The 12,606-nt window shown below is 38.4% G+C and overlaps 1 protein-coding gene across 8 annotated transcripts in view; it reads right to left on the bottom strand.

Annotated features, from left to right (window-relative positions):
• The window catches only part of TRIQK (triple QxxK/R motif containing), a 102,207-nt gene that overhangs the window by 77,862 nt on the left and 11,739 nt on the right, over window positions 1-12,606 (bottom strand). For 4 of the 8 annotated variants that reach the window (XM_074316288.2, XM_074316290.2, XM_088799061.1 and 1 more), the window contains exon 2: window positions 7,329-7,411. The exons of the other annotated variants lie outside the window; for them this stretch is intronic. The gene's annotated coding sequence lies outside the window, so the exon portion shown is untranslated. The remainder of the gene's footprint in view (window positions 1-7,328; window positions 7,412-12,606) is intronic. 8 annotated transcript variants of the gene reach the window in all.

Raw genomic sequence — 12,606 nt, 5'->3', positions numbered from 1 at the left:
CCCATTTGACTCAGTAGTCATTCTAACTTGCAGGGCTCTCCTGAAGTCCTCCACCCACCTTCATTTCAGTCTGGGCACATGAGCTTGTCTCCTATCACAAGAATAGAGATCACTATGTAATAATCACTCACGTTGTACGGTTATAACACACACACCAACACACATTCTAACTCACACACAACACATTTGCACACACACCAAACACAAATTCACACACAAACATGGTCAGACACAAATGTTGTCCGTGTCAGTACCTCTACTTTGATCTCAGAGTAAGACGTGTCCTTTCTCCTGCCAAGGATTCCTCTTCGCACTGGAGCCCACACCATATATACTTTCCCTATCTTTTTACTCTTTGTTCCCTTCCTTTCCATCTCCTCTGTCATTGCCCTCCTCTTGGGGTCTCACCAGCCTTACTGCATTAGCATTATAATCCATCTTTCTGTCTCCAGTCTTCCTGCCCTCAAATCCATCTCCCACACTGCCTGCAAATAATCTCTCACAAGTAAAATTTAATCAAGAAATTCTGTTATGTACAAGGTAGGCATGAGAGACAGGAGGGGTGGGCGATAATGTAACCAACCAGCACTTTGCATCGCCCAGGTCCAACGCCTGGGGACTAATATTGTGGTTAGAACATCCTGATATGAGGGAAGTAAAATCAAACCAGAATTATCTGGTTTTTTAATGGGTTACATAACCTACACATGTCAATCAAATGACCCAAGTCTGTAGGTCACCTGTAAAGCTGGTCCAGAGCCAACAACAGAAAGCTCAAGCCCGAAACCCTTCTGGGCCATTGTCTTGGTTGACTTGGCCAGTTCTTCCCTTAGAAGGTATCCTAATAAACTTTCCTTACTCTATACCTTCGTGTTTGCTGATGTGTAATTCTTTACTGCATGAGCAAAAGGACCAACCAGTTACTCCGGTAACAATTCCCGTAAGTATATCATTCAATGATTCCCTATGTCCTTCAGGATAGAGTTTAAATCCATAGTTTGATATAATCTTTCCTCTTTACTCGTCTTTATCCCTCACACACAGACACTGTGATCCAACTACTTTGAATTACATACAGTATAAAATTATGCTACATAACAGCTTATTGCCTTTGCCCATGGCTCTTCCTTTCTCTGAAAATGCTTTCAAATACGTCTTTACCTGAATATCTTATACTCCTTTAAACCAGTAGGAAGGTATGCCAGTCATTAATTCTACTCACATATCTTCCAATTTTCCTTTCCCTTGTTAAGTCCTGGAATCATCCCCCCCTCAGACAGACAGAGGACACAAACGATAATGCAAGTCATACAGCAAGGTTTATTTCCAGCTAGCTGGGGTCCCCGTCTCTGCCCGACACAGCGGGTTTTAACATGGATCCCTAGCCCTTAAAGCTAAGGGTTTTTATATCGTTTCTAAGGCACTCAGTAATTTTCCATAGTTTTAGGGAGTACAGGTTAAACTACAATTCTACAATTCTCACATAGCTAAGGCATTTAGTAATTTTTTTATAGTCTTAGGGAGTACAGGTTGAGCTATGCTTCAAAGAGTTTACAGATAAGCTACAAAAGCCTCCATAGCTTCAGAGAGCAGGAGATAAGCTATTAGGCATCTGGTCTCACATAACAATTAGGCCATTAGGTTATTTTAAGCTCAGGGCTGTTAACCCTATCTTAACCTTAAAGTAGCAGTTCTTATGCTAAAGTAGCAGTTCTCATGCTAACAGTCTCTTACACCCTCTGGGTAGAAGGCAACACTGTACTTCACAGTCCTCCATTTGAAATTAAGCAATTTGCTTTGACCAATGAAACACTAAACGCCAGTGCCTAATTAACCACTCTTTCTTCCCACTACTGAAGTGATTATGGAAGTACAACCAGATGAAGACTTGGATGTCTGAGGTCACTGAGGTTTCCTACCAACCCATTTTGGATACGTAGTCTGTGAAAAGACACGAGATTTGGTCTTGTTTGTTCCTACAGCATAGCCTAGGTTATTCTGACTGATACAAACTGTTACCTTTTTCAGGAAGCCTTTCATGAGCCCATCACAGTTTGATTCACTGAAAAAGTCTGATTCAAATGCTTCTTCTCCAAGTGATAGCATTCTGTCCATACTCCTATCATAACTCAACACTGTAGTAAGATGGTTGCTATAATTATCCATCTCCCTTCAAATTGTACTTCTGAGGGAAAGAACTGGGTATTGCATCCCTGTATGCTCACCACCTAGTATAGTGCCTAGTCATGGTAAGTGCTTAATTAACTGTTCATCCATTCATTCATTCACTCATCAAGGGGACTACTTTAGTTGCTAGAGATAGAGTGAAACCAGAGCAAACAAAAAATCCTGCCCTCATAGGAACTAATAGTCTTGTGAAGAATACTGACAATAAGCAAGACAAGTACAACATACATAGTTTATCATTTACCAGATAGTGATAAATACTACTGTGTTTCCCCGAAAATAAGACCAGGTATTATATTAATTTTTGCTCCAAAAAACACATTAGGGCTTATGTTCAGGGGATGTCATCAGAAAATTATGCTAGGGCTTATTTTCTGGTTATGTCTTCTTTTCAGGGAAACACGGTAAGTAGAAAACACAGAGCCTGGATATTTGAATGGTAACCAGGTAAGACATTTTTTAGAAGGTGACCTTTTAATAAAATCTCAAAGTAAAGTACGTAAACTGTCCATGCAGATATGTGGGAAGATCATCTCAGTAGAGAGAATACTGAAAAAAACCCTGAGATGGGAACATGCCTGGCACGTTCAAAGAACAACAGAGGAGCCATCATAGCTGAGCAAGTGAGTGCTTACAGATGAGATTGGAGAGGTAACAAGGAGGGCCAGATCTTTCAGAGACATATAGGCCAGTTTAAGCATTTAGCTTTTATCCTGAGTGAATTGGGGAGCCATTGAAAAATTCTGAGTAGAATGAGGGGTGGAAGAAAACAGTAGAAGATAGGGTCAGAGATAGATAAATGGAGGCCCATATTCTTTCATATCATGATATATTTCCTCTCTCCAGAATACATGTGAAACACAAATGTACAAATTAATCAAGAAAGATTAAACAATGTTGAATAACTGATATTTTATGAGGATCTTAATCTGTTTATTACTTACTATGCAGGGACATTAATTATAACCAATATATATTTACCAAAATATAGTAATTTATAAAAGTATCATGGTGCATCAAACCTGAAGAGAGATCAAATAATTAAGGTAGCAACAAATCCTAGTAGGCAACTAATAATGCTAAACTATTTAATAAATAAATCAGATAAAGATTTATTGCTCTATGGATATTGCTTCATTTACATTTGGGTATTGCCCAAATAGCACAAAATAATACAATTAAAATCATTTCACCATTGTTATACTGCCTTCCATAAGAAAGAACGGCATTTTGAACCCAAGTTCATTGCCAGAAACAAATCAAAACAAGAAAACAAACCACAGTCAAAAAACCTTTTGCCAAATGCTAAATCAAATAAACACACCTAGCATTGTATCCTTCACGCTGCCAAGGGGTAACATGTTTCCAAAGGTAAGATCTTTACTGAGGAAGCTGTGTTCACATTCCTGGCAAATTCAATTCCAGATACCAACAATAACACTCTTGGTCGCTTATTCTTATTGGAATTCAAAATTTAATATGAAATATTAAATGGATGTTCTGCAGTTCCCTAACAGTCCACAAAATAAAATCACTGTGGTAGCATTTTCCAAAAGGTGGTTCTTGGTTTGCTATTCTGTTCTATGCTCAATTGAATTAAGTTTCTATGGCCAAATATACTTGGAAAATGTTGAAACTATGCCACTTTGTTCACAAGGCAGACTTTCATAAAAAGGCTCTGAGAAGTTCTGTAATAGAAAACACTATTTAAATTTATGTGACCCAGTGTGTCCTAAATTCATTTAAGTGAAGATGCCTTTTCCACTGTAATAAATAGTAACATTATTTTTGCAGATAACACATTAAGAATGGTTCATTGTATAGCGAATATCTGAAAAGTAGTTAGAGATGTTTCTACTGTATTTTAGAGTCAAATACTGATATTAATTTATTTTCTATTATTGCAACTTGTACAGTTGACCTATAAAAATAACTATATTTATCCAACCATAAACTTTTCAGTATACGTGAATTTCTAAACTAAATATTCATTTAAAAGTAACAAGGAAAACAATTAAATTATGTATGATTTATTCATTTTTATTCAATATTTAATAAATAACTATTATGTGCCAGCCACTGACCTTTATTTCTAATGGCTCCAAAAACTGTCTAGTAATAATAACAGTAAGAATAAGAACAAGAATAATACCAACTCAAAATTTAACTCCAAGTATTTAAAAACACAAGTTTTACTAATTCTATCATTTTTAATTCTATCATTCTGTAATTTTTAAATAGTGTTAATAATCCAGGTCAAACATAATAAAATGAAAGCATAGTCTTCTTTTAAAAATGGTGCTGCAAAAATAAAGTTGAACTCCTATTTCACATCATTTACAACAATTAACTCAAAAACTCAACTCAAAAATATCATAGACATAAATTAAAAGGCTGAAACTAAAAAATGCTCAGAAGAAAATATAGGAGTAAAACTTCATGACCTTAGGTTTAAGCAGTAGTTTCTTAGATACAACACCAAAGCACACATAACAAAATTGAAAAATAGATAAATTGAACTTCATCAAAGTGAAACAAAAACAAAACTTTAGTGCTCTAAATGCACATAATAAAGAAAGTGAAAAGACAACCCACAGAATGGGACAAAATATTTATAAATCACACATATCTGATAAGGGTCTTGTACCCAGAATATATGAAGAACACTTACAATTCAATAGTAAAATACAAATAACCCAATGAAACAAATGGGCAAAAAAAATCTGAACAGAAATTTCTTCAAAAAAATACAAATTGCCAACAAGCACATGAAAGATGCTTCACATCATCAGTCGTTAGGGAAATATAAAACCAAACCACCATGAGAGATTTCCAGTCAAGATGGTGGAGTAGGTAAATGCTATGCTCACCTCCTCAGGACCAAATCAATTAAAATTACCTACAGAATAACTATCATTGAGAATTGCCTGAAGTCTAGCTGAACTGAACTCCTACAACAACAGACATCAAGAAGTTACCTTGAAACAGTAGGAGGGGCAAAGACATGAAATGAACTGATCCCACACCCGTATGTGACCATTAAAAATTGGAGGGATATATCAGCTGCAGAGGTCCCCCATGGAGTTGTGAGGGGTCCCAGTCCTTCCCCCGGCTACCCAGCCTAGGGATCCAGTGCTAGGCAGGAAAGTCGCCATAATGTATGGCTGTGAAAACCAGCAGAGATTATGGCTGAGTGAGCTGGAGGGCAGCTGCAATCCTAGGTGCTCCTCTTAAAGAGCCTGCGAATGGACTTACCTGCTAACAGACTCACTCACTCTGAGCTCCACCACTGGGGCAGCAACTGGAAAGGTGCCAGCGACATAAGGGGAGGAACTGAATATTCTAGCTTCAGGGTGAGCACTGGAGGGGCAGCTTTCTCCTGGAGAGAGGAGCTGGAGGAAGCCATTGTTTCTTTGTTCAGCCCTCCCACTCCCTGCCGCACATGCAGGCAGACGCTGTATCTGAATCTCCATCAAACTGACAATCACCCTTTTGTCCTTCCCTGCCCTAGTGATTCCGAGACCCCAGCCCACCCAACTTACAGGCACACCAAGCTGTTTATACCCTGTCTTAGCTTATGTTGTGAACTTTCATAAAATCTCTCAAAGGTTCACAAAACCCAAAAAAGCAGCATCTGGCTTCAGTGTGTCCCATACCTCTTGCTGAGCTGCCCTAAGCCCAGCATAAGTGGCAGCCAGCCTTGGTTCATGGCTTTACCTCTCAAGGCACCTCCAAGCACAAGGCAGAGGGCGGCCATCTGAAGGTTGCTTTGTAGCTCATATTAGGTGGCCTCGGGCTGGACACAGGCTGCAGCTAAACATGGCCTACAGCAGGTCCCCTTCAAGGAGGCCCCAGGACGAGACTGGCAAATCTGGTGGCCAGATTCAGAACAAGCCGGAACATCACACCACGACCTACAAAGATGACACTCCCAAAGGGCAGACTGGGCAGGCACCAGAACCCCGCCAAAGTGAGCCCTTGTCTTTAAGGTCAGCCCATGCGCCACAGCATGTCCACTGTAGTCATGGCCAGTCCTCACAACTAATCAGCCTGCAGGTAAATCACTCCCATTGACATGCAAACAGCAACCAAGGCCCAACTACAACAAGAAGACACATATAACCCAAAAAAGGGACACACCTGGAGCACACAGCTTTGGTGACCAGGGAGACTGCACCACTGAATCTCACAGGACACCTACTACATAAGACCACTCTACCAAGACCAGGAGCCATAGCAGTCCTACCTAATACATAGAAACAAACCAGGTCGGCAAGAAACAAGGGAAGACAAAAAAACATGTCCCAAATAAAATAACAGAACAAAGCACCAAAAAAACAATTAAACAAAATGGAGACAAGAGATCTACTAGATGCAGAGTTTCAAACACTGGCTAAAAGGATTATCAGTGATCTCAGCGAGAACTTCAATAGAGACAGAAAACATAAAAATGGAGATTGAAAATACATTAAAAAAACAGTCAGAAATAAAGAATACAATTACTGAAATGAAGAATACATTACAGCGAATAGATTAGATGAAGCAGAAAAATGAATCAGCGATTTAGAAGATTAGGTAGCAGAACATGCACAATCAGAAGAGCAAAAAGAAAAAAGAATTTAGAAAAATGGGGATAGTTTAAGGGCCTCTGGGACAACATCAAGTGAACCAACATGCGCATCATAGGGGTACCAAAGGAGGACAGAGAGAGCAAGGACTTGAAACCCTATTTAAAGAAATAATGAGTGCAAACTTCCCCAACCTGGGGAAGGTAATACATATGCAATCACAGGAAATGCAGAGAGTCCCAAGCAAGATGAACCAAAACAGGCCCACACACAGACACATAATAATTACAATGCCAAAGGTTAAAGACAAAGACAGAATCTTAAAAGCAGCAAGAGAAAAGCAGCTTTTTATCTGCAAGGGAGCTCCCATATAATGTCAGCTAATTTCTCAACAGAAACTTTGCAGGCCAGACAGGATTGGCAGAAAATATTCAATATCACAAAAAGAGAGGAAGTGTGGAGACGCAGGCCTCACAGCAGAGGATGCAGACCTAGCTCGGAGCTCCAAGCTCCCTGGATTCCGGAGCTACCACAGTCCAAGGAGAGGGAAGAATTTGGACAGCTGGCACTCACCTTACGGCCCACAGATCCTCCTGAGGGATCAGCATATAACACGGCTAAACCCAACGCTCACGGCAAAGACCTCGGAGCAAAGACTGAGGAAAGAAGGGTGAAAACAGCAGTTTAAGCCCTCACTGCCAAGCAGAGGATGGAAAGCATAGGCACTCAGCCTAGCTGCCCCCTCCCTACCCTCCCAGAGCTCACCCTACCCCCACCCTCCCAGTGCTAGAAGCTGAACAGTAGCAGTGTCACATCAAAGGAACAAAATATTGGCGGTTCTGAGAACTGCAGCCCACAGCCCCAGATTCCCAGCCCAACTAGTTCTGCCAAAGGGGAAGGAGCCCTGGGTGCAGGACTGGCTGTGCTGGTGGTCACCTGCCATAGCTAACAGCCACCTCCCACAACCCAATCCACCCCATCCCTGCCCCCACTTCCACCTATCTAGGCAGATCCCTGCAGAGGAAAACACAGCCTCTGAAACACACAGGCCCTGCATCTGGTGCAGGAAGAGATATGGAACTTCAGAAGCTTTCCACATCCCCCAACAGAGGCAGTGCGCTGAGACCCAGGCAACCTGCTCACAGAGGAGAAGCTCACCTTCCAGGGAATCCCCCACATCATGTGAGAAGCCGGAAAAGTGCAGAGAAAATATAAAACTACAGCTGGAGAGAGAATTAAAGGCTGCAGCTGAAAAGAAAATAAAGCACTCCACAACTACTGGAAAGCAAAGAAAAGACCTCTTCCTACCAACCTGTTGCAGAACCCACTTTTCTAGATGCCTAGGAAGAGATAATAATTCGCTAATTGCCATGAATAACCACGGTAAAAAGCCAGCTGAGAAAGATATGGTGTCTCCAGAAAATGAACTAAAACACATGAAAATATGTGACTTAAATGACAGACAATGCAAGATTGCACTTCTGAAAAAAATCAACAAGGTGCAAGGACACACAGATGGCAGTTTAATGAACTCCGAAGCACAATCAAAGAACAAAATAAACATTTTACCAAAGAGATTGAAATGTTAAAAAAGAACCAAATAGAATTTCTGGAGATTAAGAACTCAACAAAAGAAATGAAGAATGAAATAGCCAACTTAAGTAGTAGAGCTGACCAGACTGAGGAAAGAATCAGTGACATCAAGGTTAGAAATCTGGAAATAACACAGAAGGAAGAAGAGAGACTTGAGACTTAAAAGAAATGAAAGAACTCTACAAGAACTTTCTCACTCTATCAGAAGGAGCAATATAAGAATAATGGGCATACCAAAAGAGAAGAAAGGGAGAAGGGAACAGAGAGTATATTCAAACATTCGATGAGAACTTCCCAAACTTGTAGAAAGAACTGGATCCTCGAATCCAAGAAACAAATACAACACCTAATTACCTCAACACCAACAGGCCTTCTCCAAGGCACATTGTTTTGAAGATTTCAAAAATTAATGACAAAGTAAGAATCCTAAGGTATCCCAGACAAAAAAGATGGTAACCTAGTAAGGAAAGCCCATTAGGTTATCATCAGATTTTTCAGCAGCAACTCTGCAAGCCAGGAGGGAGTGGACTCAAATATTCAAACTATTGAAAAAGAGTAATTATGAGCAAAAATAACATATCCAGCAAACATATCCTTTAGACATGATGAAGGAATAAAGACCTTTGCAGACATACATAAGCTGAGGGAATTTTCTAACACATGACATGCACTACAAGAAATACTGAAGGAGGCAATTCGACCAGCACAAATAGGGATAATATATGACAAAAAAACATAAAAGGGGGAAAAGTAAAGGTCTGAATGGGCATACGGGAATGGATAAAGTAAGCATGCTGAAGAAAATGGAATACTCTAAATATGAAACCTTCTTTTACATAAACTTAACGATAACCTCACCCAAAAAAACTCAGAACTCAAATATATAGCATAATAAAAGAAGAAACAGAGGGAAAAATCATAGAATACGAACACACTGAAATAATAGACAGCAACAAAAGGCAAAGGAACAATGGAGACAGTCCTACTAGAAAATAAAGATAGTGTGGTAGGAAATACTCATATATCAATAATCACCCTAAATGTAAATGGAGTGAACTCACCAATAAAAAGGCACAGAGTAGCAGATTGGATAAAAATAATTAAACCCAACCATATGCTGCCTCCAAGAGACACATCTCAGCTAAAAGGACAAGTATAGACTCAAAGTGAAAGGGTGGAAATTGACACTCTAAGCAAGTGATACCCAGAGAAAAGCAGGTGAATCCATGCTGATATCAGATGAAACAGACTCCAGGATAAAAAAGGTAACGAGACAAAGATGGACATTTCATAATGATAAACGGGACTATACAACAAGAAGACATAACAGTCATCAATATTTATGCCCCCAATCAGGGAGCACCGAAATATACCAAACAACTACTAACAAAACTAAAGGGAGAAATTGACCAAAACATAATTATACTAGGGGACTTAAATACATCATTGAGAGCTATGGATAGATCATCCAAACAGAAAATAACGAAATAGCAGCCCTAACTAACACATTAGATGAAATGGACATAATTGAGATTCGTACAGCACTTCATCCTAGAACATCAGACTATACATTCTTTTCTAGTATACATGGAACATTCTCAAGGATAGACCATACATTGAGGCATAAAATTAGCCTCAGCAAATTTAAGAAGATTGAAATCATACCAAGCACATTCTCTGATCACAAGGTTTTGAAATTGGGTATCAATTGCAAAGAAAGCAGGAAAAAACCACAAATATGTGGAGATTAAACAATATACTTTTAAAGAACGATCTGGTCAAAGAAGAAATAAGAGGAGAGATCAAAAGATATATAGAAACAAATGAGAATGAAAACATATACTACCAAAATTATTGGGATGCAGCAAAAGCAGTTTTAAGAGGGAAATTTATATCCTTACAGGCCTATCTCAAAAAAGAAGAAAATCCCAGATAAATAACTTCACGTTACACTTTAAGGAACTGGAAAAGAAAAAATGAAACCATAGGTCAGCAGAAGGAAGGAAATAAAAAAATCAGAGCAGAACTAAATGAAATAGAGAACACAAAGACGATAGAAAAATTAATGTAACAAAGAGCTGGTTCTTTGAAAAGATTAATAAAATTAACAAACCCTTGGCTAGACTCACTAAGATAAAAAGAGAAAAGACACAAACAAAATCAGAAATGAAAGAGGGGAAGTTATCACAGATATCACAGAAATACAAGGGATCATCCAAGAATACTACAAAAGACTGTATGTCACCAAAATCAATAACCTAGAAGAAATGGACAAGTTCTTAGAAACATATAGCCTTCCTAGTCTGAATCACGAAGAACTGCAAAACCTAATAGACTGATCCACTTGTAAGGAAATTGAATCAGTCATCTGAAACCTTCCCAAAACCAAAAGTCTGGGACCAGATGGCTTCACTATTGGATTCTACCAAACATTCAGAGTTTCTAATACTTGCCCTACTCAAACTCTTCCAAAAAACTGAAAAAGAGACAATACTCCCTAACTCATTTTATGAGGCCAACAACATTACCCTGATACCAAAATCTGGTAAGGATAAAACAAAAAAGAAAATTACAGACCAATATCTGATGAATACAGATGCAAAAATCCTAAACAAAATTCTAGCAAACTGAATACAACAATGCATTAAAAAAATTACACATCACGACCAACTGGGGTTCATCCCAGGGGCACAAGGATGGTTCAACACCGGCAAATCCATCAATGTGATACATCACATAAACACAATAAAGGACAAAAATCATATGATTATATCAATTGATGCAGAAAAAGCATTTGGTAAGATATATCATCCACTTATGATTAAAACACTTAATAAAATGGGTCTAGCAGGAAAATCCTTAACATAATAAAGGCTATATATGACAAACCCTCACTTAACATCATAATTAAAGGTGAAAAATGGAAGCCCTTTTCTCTACGTTCAGGAACACGACAGGGCTGTTCCCTATCACCTCTGCTTTTCAACCTAGTGTTGGAAGTCCTCGCCAGAGTAATCAGGCAAGACAAAGAAATAAAATGCATCTGAATTGGAAATGAAGAAGTTAAATTGTCACTTTTTTCAAATGACATGATGCTGTATATAGAAAACCCTAAAGATGCCAGCAAAAGGTATTAGAAACCATAGATGAATACAGTAAAATCAAAATCAAAATACAAAATCAAAATACAAAAATCCATTGCATTCATATACTAACAACGAAATCTCAGAAAAAGTTGTTAAAAAAACAAGTCCTTTTCCAATTGCAACAACAAGAATGAAATACCTAGGAATAAAGTTAACAAAGGATGTGAAAGACCTATACACTGAAAACTACAAAAGATTTTTAAAAGATATTGTACAAGACACAAAAAAATGGAAAGACATTCCATGTTCATGGATTGGAAGTATCAACATAGTTAAAATGGACATATTACCCAAAGTGATATACAAATTTAATGCAATCTCCATCAAAATCCCAAGAGCAGGTTTTAAAGAAATAAAACAAAAAATCGTCAGATTTGTATGGAACCATAGTAGACCCCAAACAGCCAAAGGAATCCTAAGAAAAAAGAATAATGCTGGAGGTATCACACTCTGTGATTTCAGCTTGTACTACAGGGCAACAGTAACCAAAACAGTATGATATTGGCTGAGAAACAGACACACAGACCAATGGAATAGAACTAAAAACCCAGAAATAAATCCATATAAATATGGACAGATAATTTTCAACAAAGGAGCCAAAACATGCAATGGAGAAAAGACAGCCTTTTCAATAAATGGTGCTGGGAGAATTGAAAAGCCATGTGCAAAACAGTGAAACTTGAGTGCTGTCACCGTGCACCAAAATTAACTCAAAATGGATCAAAGACCTAAATATAAGACCTGAAAAAATAAGCTGCATAGAAGAAAACATAGGTACTAAACTTATGGACCTTGGGTTCAAAGAGGATTTTATGAATTTGACCTCAAAGGCAAGGGAAGTAAAAGCTAAAACAAATGGTGGGAATATATCAAACTAAAAAGTTTCTGCACAGCAAAAGAAACCATCTACAAAATAAAAAGGCAACTAACTGAGTGGGAGAAGAGTTTTGCAAACAGTGCTTTCGATAAGGGACTAATATCCAAAATATATAAGGAACTCATACAACTCAACAACAAAACAAACAAACAATCCAATTAAAAAATGAGCAGAGAACCTGAATAGATATTTCTCCAAAGAGTACATACAGATGGCCAATAAACATGAAAAGATG

Source organism: Rhinolophus sinicus, chromosome 6 (genome assembly GCF_057876585.1).
Source record: "Rhinolophus sinicus isolate RSI-liver-muscle chromosome 6, RSI-T2T, whole genome shotgun sequence".
NCBI classification, from domain to species: Eukaryota; Metazoa; Chordata; class Mammalia; order Chiroptera; family Rhinolophidae; genus Rhinolophus; species Rhinolophus sinicus.
The sequence above is the reverse complement of the archived record's forward strand: the minus strand, read 5'-3'. Positions and strand labels throughout refer to the sequence as shown.